Here is an 18674-nt window from a genome sequence, read left to right as displayed (position 1 = left end):
AATGATTGGGGCAGGGAATGTATGGATGTGCTTTATACAATTGATGTATGGATGGTGATAAGAATTGTATGAGTCCCTAATAAAATGTAAAAAAAGATAAGAGGAGAAAAAATGATTAGGGCAAAGACTGTACAGATGTGCTTTATACAATTGATGTATGTATATTATGAACTGTGATAAGAATTGTATGAGCCCCAATAAATTGTTTAAAAAAAAGGATGGGGTTGGCCAGTACTTAGTGTCTAGAGTCCCAGGCAGTGTTCTGCATGTTAAGGGTTTTACATGAATTATGTGATATTGCCCGTTATTCAGACGCTAACCATCCTAATCCACATACAGTGGTACTGCATTGTTGTTCTAACTAGTAGTTCCTTAATGACAAGTGATGCCAAACTTTTTAATATGCTCTCTTATAGGGTCATATGTGTTCCGCTCAGCTCAGGGGATGGGTGCTCCTGGAAGCAGAAGCCGGAGTCTGGGAACCTTACCACAGATGCAGTTCATCATTCTGGAAGACTTGAGCATGACTGTACTTTCATAACCAAGTGACTACTGTGAATGTCTTAGGAGAACCAGGCACAACCTCCTGAGAGGACAGGAGATTTTTACCACTAGTCTGCTACAATAACCAACACTCCCTTCAGACTTTGGGCTTTTAGGTATAGGTGTCTTTTCCCTTCACTAAAAACAAACCTCATAAAAGGACCTTGGCATCTTCCCACATACTATGGAAACCCCAGGGTGAGACTGAGTTTCCAAGGGGGTCATATTGTGTTCGTCTCAGTGTGCAATGAATTCCTGCTTCCACGGAATACTTGGGACCTCCTCACCATTGTATCCCCCAGCACACCATATTCACTCGCTTCCCCTCATGTAATTGATGTACATTCTTCTCCATTCTACAAAGCACAGCTAGCCCAAGCGACTAAGGGAAGATTTCTCCTGCAGGCATAGTGATAACAAGAGGGGCTCACAATAGAGAGAGGAAACAATTTAGCACTGAATATAAGATGCTGTGATTGGTAGGTTTATTGTGCCAACCTAGCCAATAGAAACATGTGGGCTTAATCAGCTCGCAGTTTGATTGGAGGGCAAAGAGATAAATGGCCCTGCAAGGCCTGCCCCCAGCCCCTTGCTCTCTGGTGATTGATGCACACTAGAGCCTGTGTGGTGCTGGGGAGTGTGTGCTGTTGCTATAACTAGTCCTCTGTCTTAACCTGTAAGCTACACTACCTGTGGGCCAGGCCAATCCATGGATTGTGTCACTAGAGCTTGAGGCTCCTTTGAGACCTGCTTCATCAAGCTGCAAGTGTGTATATCACTTGAGCTTTAGGCTGGTGGATCTTGTCCCCTTTCATGGCTTGCGTTCAGTATCCTATCTGGGCTAAGCTCCCAAGTTACTGACTGTTGGTGACTCACCCTGCTGCTTGCTGCCTGTGGGAGACTCTGCTTGCTTTGCCCCAGGGAGGACTCCTGGACCTTGGACCCGGCAGCCCACGTGAGTTGAAGGGTTTCCAGTATATTAACTGTTCCATGGAAGTAAGTTGAACTGAACTTTCTGTCCTGCTGTGTGATCTAATTAGCTGTTATATTCCTCCTAGCTGTATAAACCTATCCTCATCTATATATAAAATCCTGAGTCCTGGTTTCATTTCTCTAAAGAACCCTGCCTAACACAGATGCTGCAGGAATGAAAGCATCAGAGAGCAGGCAACTCCACGGGGATGAGCGGTAAGTATTTGGAACATCGTGTTGATGTTCCGTGTTGACCAGTTGGTTCCAACCCATAGCGACCCCATGCACAACCAAACGGAACCAAACATTAACGAGTCCTGCATTGTCCTCACAATTTACAGTATGTTATATGTTTGAGCCCATTGGGGCAGCCACTGTGTCAGTCCATCTCATTGAGGGTCTTCCTCCTTTCGGCTGACCCTCCATGGTACCAAGCACGATGGCTCCTTCTCCAGGAGCAGACCCCCACTGATAAGAAGTCCAAAGTGTGTGAGATGAAGGCTCACCATTCTCATTTCTAGTGAGAAGGAGCATTCTGGCTCTGTTTTTCCAAATCACAAACGCACCTCCCCTTTGACGCAGGATTCCAGGAATCCATCTGACCGTTATATTTTCGTATTGGCAAGATGGCCTGGACACAGTCTTTCTTGCAGCAGGATTTGTAACTAAACCACCACCCCAAAACAAAGCAAAAACCCTGCTAACTTGAAGCACTTGCTGATGAAGATCAAAGATTTCAGCCTCCGATGCAGACTATAACTTAATGCAAAGAAAACAAACATCCTCACAACGGGATCAATGGGTAACATTATAATAAGTGGAGAAAAGATTGAAATTGTCAAGGATTTCATCTTGCTTGGATCCACAACTGATACAGCCAAAACATCAAGCAAGTTAGATCAGCTGCTAAAGGCCTCTTTAAAGTGTTGAAAAGTAAGAATGCTACTCAGAAGACTAGGGTGTGCCTGACTCAGGCCAGGGTATCTTCAGTTGCCTCAGATGCAGGTGAAAGTTGGAATAAGGAATCTGAAAAGAATGGATGAGGTTGGATTACAGTGCTGGCAAAGAATACCAAACGTATCATGGACCGCCAAAAAGAGCAAACAGAACTGCCTCGGCAGAAGTCCAGCCAGAAAGATCCTTACAAACAAGAATGGTGAGACTCCCTCTCCCGTCGTACTTTAGACATGGTATCAAGACAGACCAGTCACGGAACCAGTACCTCGTGTTCTGTCACGTAGAGGGTCCGTGAAAAAGAGGACGACCCTCCACAACATGGATTGGCACAGTGGCTGCAACCGTGGGCTCAGCATAACAACTGTGAGCCTGGCACAGAACTGGGCAGTGTGCCATTCTGGTGAACGGAGGGTGGCAGTGAGGTGGAACCAACCTGATGGGACCTTTCAACAACAGCCGCCTCTGGGGAAACTTCACTGTATACTCACAACAGAACGAGAGTGTCTACAAACCAGCAAATAACACCGTAGAATAATTCTGGAGATAGTTTCAAGCCTACACATTCCCTGAAATGAACTCCTGACCCGAGAGGCCCCTGGAGCACCCTTTGATTTCTACTGTTTGTGGAGAAAGGGCTCCGAAGACTTAAGGAGAGGTCAAATGAAACGATTGGCGGCAAAAACCTTCCGAGATAGTTAGGATCCGTGTCAATTGGGCCAGGATTCCCAGTGGTTGGGCAGGTTATACCTGGTAATCCCGCATTCTGTGATTGAACACAATGTAATCAGTTCTATAATGGGATCTGCTACTGGTACTGTATCTGTTCTCAGAAGATTAAGGTGACATGAAAGGCCCTAACTCTGATGACAGCCGTGATCCACTCAATTGAAAAGATGTTTCTTTGGGGGGCTGGCCTGCTGCCAACATAAGTGGAGGTGGCTGTCAATGTCCATAAATATATACAGCTTTGGGGGCCCACAGGGCATTTATTTATCTATCTACCTCTCTGTTTGTTTGTTTGTTTGTTTTAGGGGCATTTCTACTCTGTCCCATAGAGTCACCCGAGTCAAAATCAACGCAACAGAGTGAATTTGATTTGGTTTGGGTTTCGTATCTAGGATAAACCCAGATGGGGCTTGAGCGTTCAACTGAAATGTTGGCTCTTTGAACTCAGCAGCTGCTCTGACTAGGAAATCCGGCAATCAAAGATTGCAACCTTGGTGTTGAACCCCAATGGGATTGGCTAACCCACACGCAACAGCTATCGCCCAATTCACCCTCGACCCCGAGTTCTGAAAGAGGCCAGTTGTTGTTGTTTTTTTCAGGGTCACTATTTCAAATATAATTGAAGTTAGACCATTGCTTTTCTTCTTCTTCTTCTTTTTGCTTTTCAACTTAATAAAATCATTTTATTGAGGGTTTTATTGAGGGCTGATATTAGCTCTTATCACACACAATCCATCCATCCGTTGGGTCAAGCACATTTATTTGGATATTTATTGCCATCATCATTCTCAAAACATTTGCTTTCTACTTGAGCCCTTGGTATCAGCTCCTCATTTACCCCCTCCCTCCCAGCCCCACTCCCTGATGAACCCTGATCATTTATAAATTATTATTATTATGTAATGTCTTACGCTGTCCGATGTCTCCCTTCACTCACTTTTCTGTTGTCCGTCCCCCAGGGAGGGGGTTATATGTAGATTCTTGTGATCAGGTCTCCCTTTCTCCCCCACCTTCACCTTCCCCTCCTGGTATGGCTATTCTCATTATTGGTCCAGAGGGGTTTATCTGTCCTGGATTCCCTGTGTTTCCAACAAAGAGGGCAGTTTTAATACTGTGGAATAAACAAGACACAGGGGCATGTGGCGTCATGATCTATGGAAAAATGAGAACTTATAAAAAATAAAACGGGGGTTCTACAAGCAACATCAACAATCTCACAAGTAATGGTCAATGGGTCAGGAGTGCCAGAAGTTACAAAAGGAATGACAGTCGTTACAAAGTGGCCACACTTGACTCAATACAAAATGGTTACACTCAGGCTAATTAATATGGATGGTTACATTGTTAAAGGGTACATCTAAGTTAACCACTAAATGATGGTTACAGTGGGGTTACCCGTGGTGGGTTACTACATTGAAACTCTGTAATGGAGTTCCACTGCATCCTTAAGAGTCAGAATCAAGCTGATGGCAGCAGCTTAACATTTGGTACATAGCCTGCGGTTCTTTTTTGGGGGGTGTGTGCGTGCAATTTTTATTTTTCCTTATGGATGAAGAGAACATCTGGAGCTGTTTGCTTTCTGCTGATAGGGAAAGCCGTCTTACCTTGTAACGTTACTGCTTCCATAAACATTCACTGTGGATCCCAGCAAAAGGAAATCCTGGTAAACTTCCATCTTCTTTTCCATTCATCATTTTGCTGGTGCATTCAGTTGTGGAGAATGGTCCTTTCTTGATGTTGAGGGCCGTCCACACTGAAGTCTTTGTTCTTCAGCAGATCCTTCAAGTCCTCTTCGCTGTCAGAAAGCAAGGCTGTATCACGTGCGTATCCCAGGTTGTTCGTGGGCCTTCCTTCGATCTTTATACCACATTCTTTCTCACCTTGCAGTCCAGCTTCCTGGCGTATTTGCTCAGCATACAGATTGAATAAGCACGGGGAAAGGACACCACCTGATGCGCATCTCTCCTGATTATAGAAAGCCTTGTACATACGCTTGTTCTGTTCAAACAACTGCCTCTTGGTCTATGTACAGGTTTCTCAGCACAATGGAGTGTTCTGGAATCCCCATTATTCACAATGCTATCCATAATTATGATCCAGACAGTTGACTCCTCCCTTGCATTGTCCGTAAAACACAGGGAAACATCTTTCTAACATTCTCTGCTCTCCGTCCATCAAATACTAACCATGATCTCCCTTGTTCCATGTCCTCTTCTGAATCCAGCTTGAATTCCTGGCAGTTCCTGTTTGATGTGTCGCTATGACCATTTAAAAAGGTATCTTCAGCAAACTTTGTTTCTGTGTGATATGCATGATAATGCTTCATAATGGCTACATTCTGTGGATTCTCCATTCTGGCCAGATAGATGTCCCTCAGATTTCTTGGCATCCAAAGTGAGTACCTCAAATGATGTATCTGTTAAATTGGTTTTACATATATTTTTTTAAATTAATTTTCAGAAAGAAAAATCTACTGCAGATCAAGTCACTGTAGAATCTTCCGTCTCTCTGTGATCCAATCTCCAGCTCACCTCACCTTTCACCAGCACCAACATGGGCCTCTGCAGCCCCCGCTGCTGTCTCCGTTCCGTTCCTGAGTTCCCTGGGCTCGTTTCGGAAGGCCTTTTCCTTCTGCAGGCCACGTCTGGCCAGTCTGTGTTTACATTCATTTCTCTCTGCCTCACCCAAGGAATCGGGATTCATGCTGAAGCCACCGCCGAAATGGGTTCTAAATCCAAATATAGAAATGACATTTGGCATGGCATTGCACATTTTTGGCTAGTTTTCCATGCGTGTCTGTCTCAGCTACCATTGATTTTCCAGCGTGAGGGACATCAGTCACCATTTATCTTCACTGAAGTTGTTGGTCCTGGTCCGGAGGGTGGCTGGGCCATTCATGAAGGCGGAGGACGCTCCAGCAGCTAGCGATGAAAAGAAGGCATTTTTCTGCTGGCCACTCACCATGTTGGTTTTTGGCCAATACCTCAGTGCAGTGTAAATTTCTCCCTTCCCTTCTCTCCACTCTTGATCATACGGTAGCTTTGAAGTGGTTGAGTGTACCCGGTTTATGTTTGTTTCAGTGACTCGGTATGTCTTCTGTATTAGGCCAGGTTGACTAGGGAAACAAATCTAGAGACACTCATCTATGTGTAAGAGAGAGCTTTACATCAGAGAGCAATTATAGATTGAGAAAACGTCCCAGTCCAGCCCAGATCAAGTCCATAAGTCCGATATTAGCCCATAAATCTGATATGAGTCCACAAATCTCTCTTCAGACTCACGCAGCCTTCTGCAATGATTCTGAACGCAGGAAGATCACAGGTCAGTGGTTGAAAAGTGGCAGTGGATCTGGTGGCGGTGGAAGCATCACAGGGCTGGTGCAAGTCTCGGCTGCATGTCTCTCTGATATCAGTGGAGCTCCACGATCCTGGTGCACAGGAAGAGGAAGCAGAGAGATTGTGTGGCCCACCTCCAGGGAGAAAGAGGAAGTTTCCAGAATCCTTGTGGGAAAGCCACGCCCACCAGGAGGCATCATTGGGTTGTGACCTGATTGACAGGCTAGACTCCACCCCTACATTTCTTGATCAAGTTGATGTGAAATTAGGTAATGACCCCACTTTCCATTTTCTTCTAATGTTTCCGGTGTCATTCACTGTTGTGCCTGTGCCATCCATCAATACTCCAATTTGAGGCTTGATTTTTTAAAATTTCTTCAGCTCTTTCAGCATGATAATTTAGTCACTGAGAGGAAGAAGTAAATCCTAAGAAAATGGAGAGATCATTCACTTGACTAACTTTTATCTGGCAACCCTGAGATCCACACACAGAGGTATACCTCTGTGTTAGTCTGGGTAGACTAGAGAAACAAACCCATGGACACACATATATATAAGGGAGAGGTTTATATATAAGAAGAATGGAACATTGGGAAGACATCCCAACCCAGTCCAATCCAAGGCCATAAGTCTGATATTAGCCCATATGTCCAATACCAATCTATAAAGTCCTCCTCAGACTCAGAAAACCCATGCAATGAAGCCAAATTCAGGACGATCACAAGCCGGTGGATAGAAAGTCTTTGGGTCCAGTGGCATTGTAAGCATCTCAGTGCTGGCAGGGGTCTTTCTGGGGCTTCTCCAGCTTCCGAGGTCTGGTTGTGTCCATGTGGCTTGTCTTCTGCAATATCTCCCAGGGAGTAGCAGAGAGAGAGAGAGAGAGAGAGAGAGAAAGAGAGAGAGAGAGAGAGAGGTATCTTCCGCTTCCAAGGAGGAAGCACCAGATTTCCCAGAATTCTCAGGAGAAGGCATGCCCACAGAAGTCTCAATGGCTATCTTCAGATTGACAGCCTAGTCTCCACCCCTACACTCTTAATCCTTCAATTGACACCAGATTAGGTGACTACACAAGCCCTTCAAAGAGGAAAAGGAATGGTCAGACCTTACATCCTCTACTGCTAAGAAACATGCGTGAAGGCGGTCTCTTTGGATATACCATTCGGAGAGGTGCTGCTCGGAATTTACAGTGTGATGTGAAAGGATGTTTAATTTAGATTGGTTCCGGAGGAGGAGGAGTCCTCCAGCTTGTCCAGGCTAAGAAGCAAGTCACTGCCATTTGTTCTAGATACCACAGAGGGTGCCACACTACACCAAGTGTCTGCATCGGCTCCATCAGGTTGACAGCATTGACACAACCCCGTGGTTCTGAAACGCAATCTTCTCTTTGGCAAATTGCTTCCTCTGAGAAATAGTGGTTTGCCCTGGTAGATATCATTGGACAGTCTGGTAGATTCGGATATGAGCAGCTTATGATAAACTATATGCCCACTAGCTGATCCAACAGGCCATCAAGATGCATGTGCCTTGTGGCAGCGCATCTTTAACTAGTCCCTGAAGATACGTGTAAGTGGCCTGTGGAGGTGGACTCCATCCTTCATATGCCTCCTTTTAATTCACCTGTACCCTGGCAAAGACCATGTGGTTTTTCTCTTGAGAATTCTGTTTGACCCGTTGACTAAGAAGGACACAGTCAACTCTGGCTTGCCAGGCATACAAGAAAGAAAGAGATGGCCAGTAGAGTCTATAGGAAAAGACCTACTTTGATCATAAACCCATTTGGTCAGAATAGAGAGAAGGCCCAAGGTCAAGAACAACAAGATTCCTAGGTAGTGGCTAGAGTCCACCAGAAGGGTAAGCTTCCCAGATCATCACGTAGCTCATGTAGGCTTATCCTGGTAACCTTTGTATCCCATTGACCACATGACCACACTTTTTTTTCCCCACTGTGGTTCCTCTCCAAGCCTTCCACCATGTCCTCAGGCCTTATGAGTCATTCAGCAAATGCCCTAAAGATAACATGTCAGACAGGGCTTTTTTACTGTCTTGCTTCAAGGAACTTTCTTCATTGTCCCCGCTGCCTCCTGGGCTTCACTTTCCCAATCCTTAAAGGGACTCTCAGACGGATACTCTGAACAACCCCGCCCTCTTTGCCTGCATGACGCTCACCTGGCGTGGGAGGGGGAAGAACCTCAGCTAAATCCAACTCTTCCTGCCGTCTATGCCAGTGCTTCGCAACCTTCCTTATGCCGCAGCCCTTTAATGCACCACCTTACGCTGTAGTGATCCCCCCTCCATCATAAAATTATTTTCGTTGGTACTTCATAACTGTATTCTTGCTACTGTGATGAATTGTCATGTAAATATCTGGTAGGCAGGATGCATTTTCATTGCTACAAATGGAACATAATAAAAGTATAGTGATTCATCACGAAAACAATATGTAATTATATATTGCGAAATATTTATTTCTAATGACAAAACAATGAAATTTTGTCTTGAAGCATGGTGTAGCATGGTTCATAGTCTTCATGCTGGGTACTCATCTGTGGGCGTATCTGCATGTGGGCGGAACTGCCTGGAGAGGAATAGGGGAGCAGTGTCTCCATTCCTAAGACCTCAAGGGGTCACGACCCACAGGTTGAGAACCGCTGTTCTATGCCAACCTGGACGCGAGCTGCTGAGGATGATGGCTGGAGAAAACACCATCCGCTGACCTCGCCAGACTTTGCAGGCATAACCCCCAAGTCTGAAATGGATTCTCGGGCTCGCCAGATAACTGTATTTCCAGAGTCCACTCACTTTCTTCCTCCAATTGTGTCACGCCTCAACTCTTACCTCCACCTCTGGTGTGCTCTTCAGCCCCCCCCCCCCGCCCCCGCTCCGCCATCAAATCATCCCCTTATTCCCTGCATATGGATCTGTGCACCCTGCCCTTTCATTTGGCAAATAGCAGCTCTACAGGCAGAGCACAATCCAGTGACATGAATGACCGTCACCCTGCAGTGCCACCATCCTCGCAGATTCCAAAAATCTCATCGAAATGTTTGGATATTTTGCCAAACATGTCTGGTTTGGTTGAGTCCTCCTCTTACGAATTTTGCTTAATTATCTTGGAAATTCTAATTAAAATCGCTTGGGGTTTCTAGTTTCAAAATGGTTTTAGCTTGACTGGTTAGAAGTAAATAAATCAAAAGCAAAGATAGCACAGAGAGTTCCCATCTGACTCCACAGTCAAAGGCCTACCTCACTGTCCTCGAGTCGATCGTGACTCACAGCATCACTGGCAGGACAGGGTAGCACTGGCCCTGTGAGTCTCTGAGACTCTCATTCTCTAGGAGAGTAGACAGCCCCATCTTGTCTCACAAAGAGCCGCCAGTGGTTTTGAACTCTGAACCTTGCAGTGAGTAGCCCAATGGTTCCCCTTGTGCCAACAGGGCTCCCATGTGTCTCATACCCAGTTACCTTACTATCAACATCTGCAACCACAGTGCACATTTGTCAAAATTAATGCACCAATATTGACACAATGAGTAGCAAAATCCCTCGTTTATGCAGGTCATTGTGTGGGGCAAGTAGTGGGTGAAACACTGAACTGCCAACCCCTGGGTTGGGAGTTCAAACTCATCAGCTGCTCTGTGGAAGGAAGACGGGACTACCTGTTCCCAGAGAGACCGATAGTCTCAAAAACCCAAAGAAGCAACGTGCTCTGATTTATAATCAGTCTGGTGGCAGTGGTTATTAACCCAGTCGTACTTGGAAGAACGGGTCCGGTGCTTTTGCTTCTATAAAGATTACAACCAAGAAACCCTGTGATAACGTTCTACTCCCTAACACCTGGGGCGGCGTGAGTCAGACTCCACTCCTCGGCAATGGGTTCTGTCGGAGTGTTGTTCTGTTTTGTACGCTCACTGTTTACTTAATGTCCATTTCTTACAGTGGCCCACTCAGGATGCCCCCTGGCATTGAGTAGTCCTTCTCCTCCGGCTCTGCTTGGCTGGAACAGTTTGTCAGACCGTTGACTGTTCTTGGGTTCTTGTGGGTTTTGGTTGTTTTTTTTTTTGCTGACCTTGACAGTTCTGAGAAGCCCCACCCAGGCTGTAGAAGAATGTGCCTGCATTGGAATCTGATGCTTCTCTCCCGGTCAGACTGAGGCCTGGGGGAGGAAGAACGCAGAGATAAAGTTCGATTCTCCTACAGCCATTATGGCCCCTCCCTGTTGAGGCTAAACTTCCGTCACCTGGTGAGGTGGCATTTTCTTCCCTTCCACGCCATGCTCTTTGGAAGAGTCATTGTGCACAAAACCAACCCAAAGTCATCAATCCGGTCAATCGTGACTCATGGCAGCCCTGCGGTCACTGTGCACAGCTCACACTTGAGTTATTTTCCACACAATTCATTACTTACTACACAATCGGTTAGAACCAACTGGATGGCAACCTAACAACAACAACAAGAAGATGGGCTCCTTCCCCTCTGAGTATGCATTGTTCTTTCATTCATGCCAGAATGGATTCGTGGATGCTAACTTGGTGATTTACTGTTGTAATCCAATTCTACTTCACCTTCTGGCGCCTCCATTCCCCAGCTTCGCCCTCTCAGTGCGCTCTCTCACTTCACTCCTGGGACATTCCTCGTCGATGTGGATTTGGGGTGGCGCTTTCTTGGTGTGTTGGCACTAGGAGATGCTCCTGGTGTATCTTGGATTGTATCACAATTGTTGCAGGTGATCTTTTGGCCTCTCTCATTTTTTAATTTTATTTTAAAAATAATTTTATTGGGGGCTTGTATAACTCTTATCACAATCCATCCATCCATCCATTGTGTTAAGCACATTTGTACATTTGTTGCATCATCAAATCATATCATGTGAAGGAAGGGGAGTGTGAATGAGGGGAGTGCAGAGTGAGGACCCAAAGCCCATCTAAAGACAGCTGGACATCCCCTTACAGAAGGGCTGTGGGGAAGAGACAGCCAGTCAGGGTGCAGTGCACCAATGAAACATACAACTTTACTTCTTTAATGCTTCTCCCCTCCCCACTATCATGACCCCAATTCTACCTTACAAATCCGGCTAGACCAAAGGATGTACACAGGCACAGATAAGAGCTGGAAACACAAGAAACCCAGGACAGATAAACTCCTTTTGGCCTCGTTATTTGAATTTTCTCTCCCCCAACCCCAATTCCACCCTCAAGCCATGCCATGGTCTGATAAAGAAATCTACATGGGTTGACAGGGTAAGAGTAAATCGTGAAGAACTCGAAAACAGGTGGTAAAACTTCCGCACCAGTGGAAGGAGAGGAAAAGACCAGAATAAGGGTTCTGCCAAGCACACTTCTGAAAGGGAAGGAAGGCAGAGGGAGCAGGGGTCAATGACTTCCTTTGGGGTTTTAAGCAGGTGCCGTTTCTGAGCATGGAGGAGGCAAACTCAAGTTTGAGTGGACACGTCAGGAAAGAGATCTACCCTTTCTGCACACAACACCCAAGGTGATCCGAGGCACACCTGCACCTGCTCTTGGCTTTGTGTTTCTGTTGACAAACTATCATCCCACAGTGACTCTCTCACTTCCGTGATTCAGGTCACATGAGACATACACGTAAGGCTCCATCAAGTTCTCTTTGGTCAACTTGGCTAACTAGAAGGCCAGGTGTCTTTTAAGAGTGGACCGTCCACTCCTTAAAGCCATCGAACAAAGGAGATCAAAGAGACAGTTCAGGGGCCAAAGCTCAGGAGACAGGCTAGAAGGAGGCAGGGAAAGGGTGGCCCAAGTTCAAGGGCAGAGTGCTGTTACATTGAGGGGCTATCATAGAACCAGCGGCTCGGCACGGTTGAACAGGAAACCAATGTGTTCTGTTAACTTCCCCCTCCATCATAATCAAACATTTGTTCTTTTCCTTAGAACCCTGTGAAACTAGGTTGTATATCAACAGACATGTCACACGTAGAACATGTTGAAAGCTTGAGTGTGCTGCTGCCAGGCCCTCACAGCGCATTGGCCCACGTGGGGTGGGCGCAGAGGAGGGATGTGCGGGGATCTCTCTCCCACCCATATTTCTGCAGCTCACTCCTCTGCAGCTCGGCCAGATTCTTATACCCTGCGTGGAATGGCTTCTTACCGCTTTATTTATTTGTTTGTTTGTTTATTTATTTATTTATTTATTCCTAAGGTCCACAGGAGTCTATCCATACTGGCTCAATTGCTTTCTTGTGCCCAATATGATACATTTAGAAACACCAGGGGGAAACATTCTTTTACTAGTGTGTGCTGATCAGCACAAGATTGTGACTTTTGTTTTCTCCGCCTCCCCTTGAAGGACAAGAACCCAAAACAAAGACAAAACCCGATTCTGTCTCTCTTCACCTTATCTCTCAGCGTGGCACATGACAGGGTGGCTAAGCTGTCGCCTTGCAGGTTCTTTGATGTGTGTGTGTGTATGTGTGTGTGTGCATGTGTAGATATGTGTGAGCACGTGTGTATGTGTGTGCGTGTGTATGTGTGTGTGTGTGTGCACGCGTGCGCTCCTCGGGGTTTCCAACGCCTGATTTTTTTTTAATTAAAAATATTTTACTATATTGATTCCATTTTAGATATCATCAATTTCATAGTGACCAAAAATATACCATTTGAAATACATTGCCCATCATTTAAAACCTAATGATGCTTTCCTCGTCAGTTATCCCGCTTGTCGATTTGTGACTGCTCTGTACTTGTATCCTTCTCTATTTCCGATAGCCATTGTGTTCCCTGCGCCAAGGTGCTCAGGTTTGTCCCAGTTCCTTCATTAATTACCCTAGTAGTTTTGGAATACATTTCTAATACTTTACATTACCATTTGTTGTTGTTGTTTTTGCTTCTACAATTCCCCTCCCCCCAAAAACATTTTATTGGGAGCTCTTACAGATAGCACCCATTCCACAGGTCAGCCCCCTCAAGCAGTGTTGTACAACGGCTACTGCCATCGCGTTCGGTTCTTTGAGATTTTGAACGCAGGCGTGTTGCCAGGTATGGTGGAGTCCACGCTAACTCGTTAGGGACCCTCCATGGCAGAGCAGAACTGCCTCCTGGGGACTTCTTGGCGCTCATCTCTCTCGATTGGACATTGCCTGGTCTTTCTAGGAAGTAGCCTGAGGTGCGGGATTTCTCGCTATGAGCTCTTCTAGCCCTAGACTCTGTAGCGCCCACCATGTGACTGGGTGGGAACAGGCACCCTGGGTGTGTTCTCTTTTTCCTGCTGAGCCTGGGTAAGAGGAGGTTGAGGAAAATGCCGGTAGGATGCTACGATTCAGTTGTGATGGGATGGTGAACTAATCACTACATAAACTCTCCCTTGAGGATTGGTTGATTTCGCCATCCCCATGGGGATAGCACGAGCCATCTCAGAAACAGGAAGCGGAAACTCTCACTAGCGTAGAGAAAGAAGAACCAGGAGGGAGCGGGCTGCGTGGACCTTGCACTTTGAGCCCCTGCATCCATCGACAGCAGGCTGTAACACCAGAGAAGTAGCAGAGGAACCGAAGCAACAGAATCAAGAGCCCGTGAGGCAGACTTCCTGTCCCCCGGAGCCAGAGAGTTGAAGGCTGTCTGGCAGGAGGCTGGCTGGAGGAGTGGGGTCCCTTCAAGTCCAGGAACTTCATTGAGGAAGCTAAGTTTGCTGGCCCAAGGCGCTAGAGCTGAGCTAGGCAGAGGCTTTTAGCAGAGTGATGTGTTGTCCATTGCGCATTTATCAGCAGTCCTAAAAGAGTTTTGTGATGTTGCTTGAGCAGGGCAGAGGCCAAGAGGTGACTACACCCTTAGCCCAGAGGCCAAGGAACAGAGAGGTCGACCTGCAGGCACGGCTGGGAAGACGCTGTCCTGACCAAAAGAGCTGTGTCCTGAGCATTTCTGACCCTCATTTGTAACCGGTGAATTTCTCTCATCAACTCCATCATTGTATAGTTTGTGAGCTCCGTGTGGCCATCGGAGTGAGCTCTCAAACCCAGCAGAGATGTAGAGAATGCCATGGAAGGGACGGCTGGTGTCAGAATTGGCAAAAAGGTTGGAGGCGTGTATGACTCCTGCCTCATTCGAATTGGCCTTGGGTTGATGTGGAGTTTGAATTCCCTTGACCCTGGTGAAGTCAGAGTAAGTCAGACAGAAGACACCTCCACCCCGTCTGATAGCAACCACAGGTTTAAACACAATACCACCAAGGTTCCCCAACAAAGGCAAATGCTAAGTAGAACCCTGACCAGGAGGCAGATGAGTCATGGCAGGTTAGATGCCTTTGACTGGATTCCACTAGAAGCAGCCTGGGAGAGATGCAAACCGGTTACTGGGGAGGCAAGCCCCGGGAACATTGGCAGGGGAACAAGGGAGCAGGAGAGGGAACGGCAGGCAGGGGGATTCTTTGACCAGGCTGCTCACAACCGGACGCAACAGCAGCTTGGTCCTGTCAAGTAATCTGGGAGCCAGGGCGGAATAAATACACTGTGTCTCAAGGCACACACGTGCTGGGGTTCTTATATACCAGTCGTTGGGTGAGGACTTCTGGAACAGTCTTCACGTCCCCCAAACTTTAGGTTGTTGCACTGAGTCAAAAAAAAAAAAAAAACCCAAACCCAGTGTCCATTCTCACTCCTAGTGTCCCTTTAGGACAGGGTAGAACTGCCCGTTTGGGTTTCCCAGACGGTAACTCTTTACAGGAGCAACAAACCTTGTCTGTCTCCCACGGAGCCTGGTGGTTTTGAGCTGTGGACCACGGCGCGCAGTTAGAAGCCCAACACGTAACCCCTTCCCCACCAGAGCTCCCTGCTGCTGCACTGCGTACAGAGGTCCAAGAATGTGGTTTCATAACGGTATACAAATACCCTGAGGTCCTTGTCAAGGAACACTTCCCAATGGTGCCTGACTGGAGAAGAAGCGGGATGAGGGAGGCACCAGCTTCTGGTCACTTTGATGACGTGTGTGTGTGTGTGTGTGTGTGTGTGTGTGACACACAATTCCTGTACTCCTACTTGTGATGCACGCCTCTTACATCATCTAGCATGGTCCCCCAATCGTGCGGAACTTTCCCTAGGAGACGGAAACAAGGATTCGTTCCTTGGACCTCGGCACATTTTCAACAGCGGGAGTCACCGATCCTGAACTCCTTGATCTTTAGTTGGTGTCGGTATAATTGGAGTCATTAATCTTTTGATACCGGTGGCATCTGGCACTCCAGTAAGCCTGGCTCCCCGGTGGCTGTCCTGAAACACAGCCTTTGAGCGAGAGCAGGCTTTCGTGGGTCAAAGGATGCTTTTAGAGCAGTGGTTCTCAACCTTCCTCATGGGGCGACCCTTTCATTACAGTTCCTCATGGTGTGGTGACCCCCCAACTATAAAATTATTTTGTGGCTACTTCATCCCTGTCATGTTGCTGCTGTCATGAATTGGGCGACCTCTGTGAAAGGGTTGGTCGACCCCCAAAGGGGTCGCGACCCACAGGCTGAGAACCACTGGTTTAGAGCCAGGGAGGTGGGTTCCTGTGGCAGGTGCTGGCTGCCCTCCCATTGTCAAATGGCAGGAGACATGGGGGTTGGGAGGGGGCCCACCAGTGCCCCTCTAGGTAAGTTTCCCCCAGTCCTTATCAACAAGAAGGTATATTGATATCATCGCACATGTGAGGCTTTTGCCTTGCCTGACCTATGGAGTGGCGCCTTCCCGTGGGAACAGGGGGCTAGCTCCTAATAGTTACGCTCAGAGGCCTCGAGTGGCCCTAACAGCCTCGCGCTTCGGAATCCACACGTGACATTAAACCAGCATGAATCCCAGGACACAATTTAACCCTTAGAGCATTGTTTAAGAATTTGCAAAGCAAATCCCAGAGAAACATTTTTTGGGATTTTTTTTGCGTGTGTGCCCATTACCCAGACTCCTTGTAGCAGACACTGCCAGCTGAGCCCCGGAATCTATTCTGCCCCTGCTCATCTAAGTGATATTTCCTAGACTCGCTGGCAGTTAACTGTGGCCGTGTGATGAAGGCCTTTAGCTGGTGAAATGTGGGCTGAAGTGATAGGCGCTGCTGCCATGTAAAATCTCTTCCACAGGCTTTGTCCTGCCGCCTCTGTCTGAGTGACCATGCCCGGCAGATCCATGGCCAGTCAGAGTCTTGAATAAGCGTGCCCCCTCTTGGGCAATAGGGAGTCGCTCTAGACTTCCATGTGAGTGAAAAGTGAAACGTGCACATCCAATACATTTTGGAGTCCCTTATTTAATCTGCTCAGTCCACTTGAACTAAGCTATTCCCTGGTGTCCCACCCGGGACTTCCAGGGACCACAAATGAACGGCTCCTACTCAGGCAAACAAAGCAGACAGACAATGGGAGGAAACAAGCGGCGAGGAGAATACTGGCTTCCCTTAAATAGAAAGGCTAAGCCAAGTTCACTGCCAAGGAGCCTATACCAACTCATAGTGAACCCTATAGGCCAGCATGGAACTGCCCCTGTGGGTGTCTGAGCTTGTCACTCTTTACAGGAGTAGACAGCCCGGTCTTCCTCCCACCCACGGAGGGGCAGGTGGTTTCAAATCGCTGACCCGTGTGCTGCCAGGTGTAACCCCTAGTCCATCAGGACTTCTGTACCTTAAATATAGTCTCTTAAAAACATAAAAGGCATGATGAACTTGAAAAGGTTGAGACAGGAGACATGCAAGTCCCTGCCACCGAGTCCATTCTGCCTCCTGGTGACCCTGCAGGACAGAGGAGAACTGCTCCCGTGGGTCTGAGACTGGTAACACTTAATGGGAGTAGGAAGCCATGCCTCTCTCCCACGAGGCAGCTAATGGCTTCAGACTGCTCTACCTGTGGGGTTAGCAACCCCACCTGTAAGCCACGATGGCACCAGGTCTCAGGAGAAGCCAAGGAAGTAAAATAGCAGAAGCACGTATTCATCCGGATAAGATTAAGCTTAGACAGAGGATCTGATGAGCTCAAAGTCCATGAAACCCTGAGCGTCAGCTGATCTCAACAGAGACCGTCAGTGAACCATAGAATCTCAGCACTGGAAGATAAGCCATGTTATGAAGAAGATGAGCAAACAGACCACCATCAGAAAATAACACAGGACACTCATGACCCCCACCCCCCTGCCCTGAAGAACATTGTGTATCCTGAAAAAGGGTGAATAGCAAAGATCCCAGCCTCAGTGTGGATTCCACTTCAGCGTAAAACAAAAATCCTCACCTCTGGCCCAGTAAGTGACATCATGAGAAGCAGACAAAATATGGAGCTTTCCAAGGATTTCAGTTTACTGGTCTCCCCCATCAAATCGCATGGAAGTAACATTCAGGAAATCAAAGGACATATTGCACCTGACATACCTGCTGCAAAAAATCTGTTTAAAGTGTTAAGAAGCAAGGATAGAGCATTGAGGATTAAGATGGGTCTTGACCCAAGCCGTGGTATTTTCTATCGTTTCATGTGCATCTGAAAACTGGACCATGAATGAGGAAGCCTGGGCAGGGGGGAGGCTGGGAGAAGGGGAGAGAAGATGCATCTGAATTGTGGTGTTTGCCAAGAATATTAAAGTACCATGGACTGCCGGAAGGATGACAGCATCTGGGTTGGAAGAAGTCCAGTAGGATGATCCCTAGAAGCAAGGAAGGGAATTATTTGAGTATATTGTTCTCCAGTTCCTATAGAAGGACATCATGCTTAAGAAAGCCACGGGTCAGCCCTCAAAGAAAGACCTTCAGTGGAGGGGTTGGGGTGGGGGGTGGGGGTGGATCCAGTGGCCACAACCATAGAAACGACTGTGAGCAGAGCTCAGCACTGGACGAAGCTTCATGCCGTTGGACACAGAGGCGCTGTGAATCAGAACTGACTCAATGGCACCTGAAGACGATGACTCAGTAGCATTCTAAAAACAAAGGACAGAGGGCCGCATCCTAGCGAGTTGCAGGAAGGACTTAGAGGTGCTCCCTTTCGTTACAGAGACGGGAATTGTCACATCCAAATCCCCAACAACAACATATAATAATAATCGGTCAGTGCCCTTTGGATCTGATGAATCCTTGGGTTACATCCTGAAGGATGGATTCAGTAAACATATATGAGCAACTGCTATTCTAGACATTGTGCTAAGAGTCCACCTGGGAATGAGACGACCTCATGAACCAAGAAAGG

The sequence above is a fragment of the Tenrec ecaudatus genome, chromosome 8 (assembly GCF_050624435.1).
Source record: "Tenrec ecaudatus isolate mTenEca1 chromosome 8, mTenEca1.hap1, whole genome shotgun sequence".
In the NCBI taxonomy this organism is placed as follows: domain Eukaryota; kingdom Metazoa; phylum Chordata; class Mammalia; order Afrosoricida; family Tenrecidae; genus Tenrec; species Tenrec ecaudatus.
The sequence above is the reverse complement of the archived record's forward strand: the minus strand, read 5'-3'. Positions refer to the sequence as shown.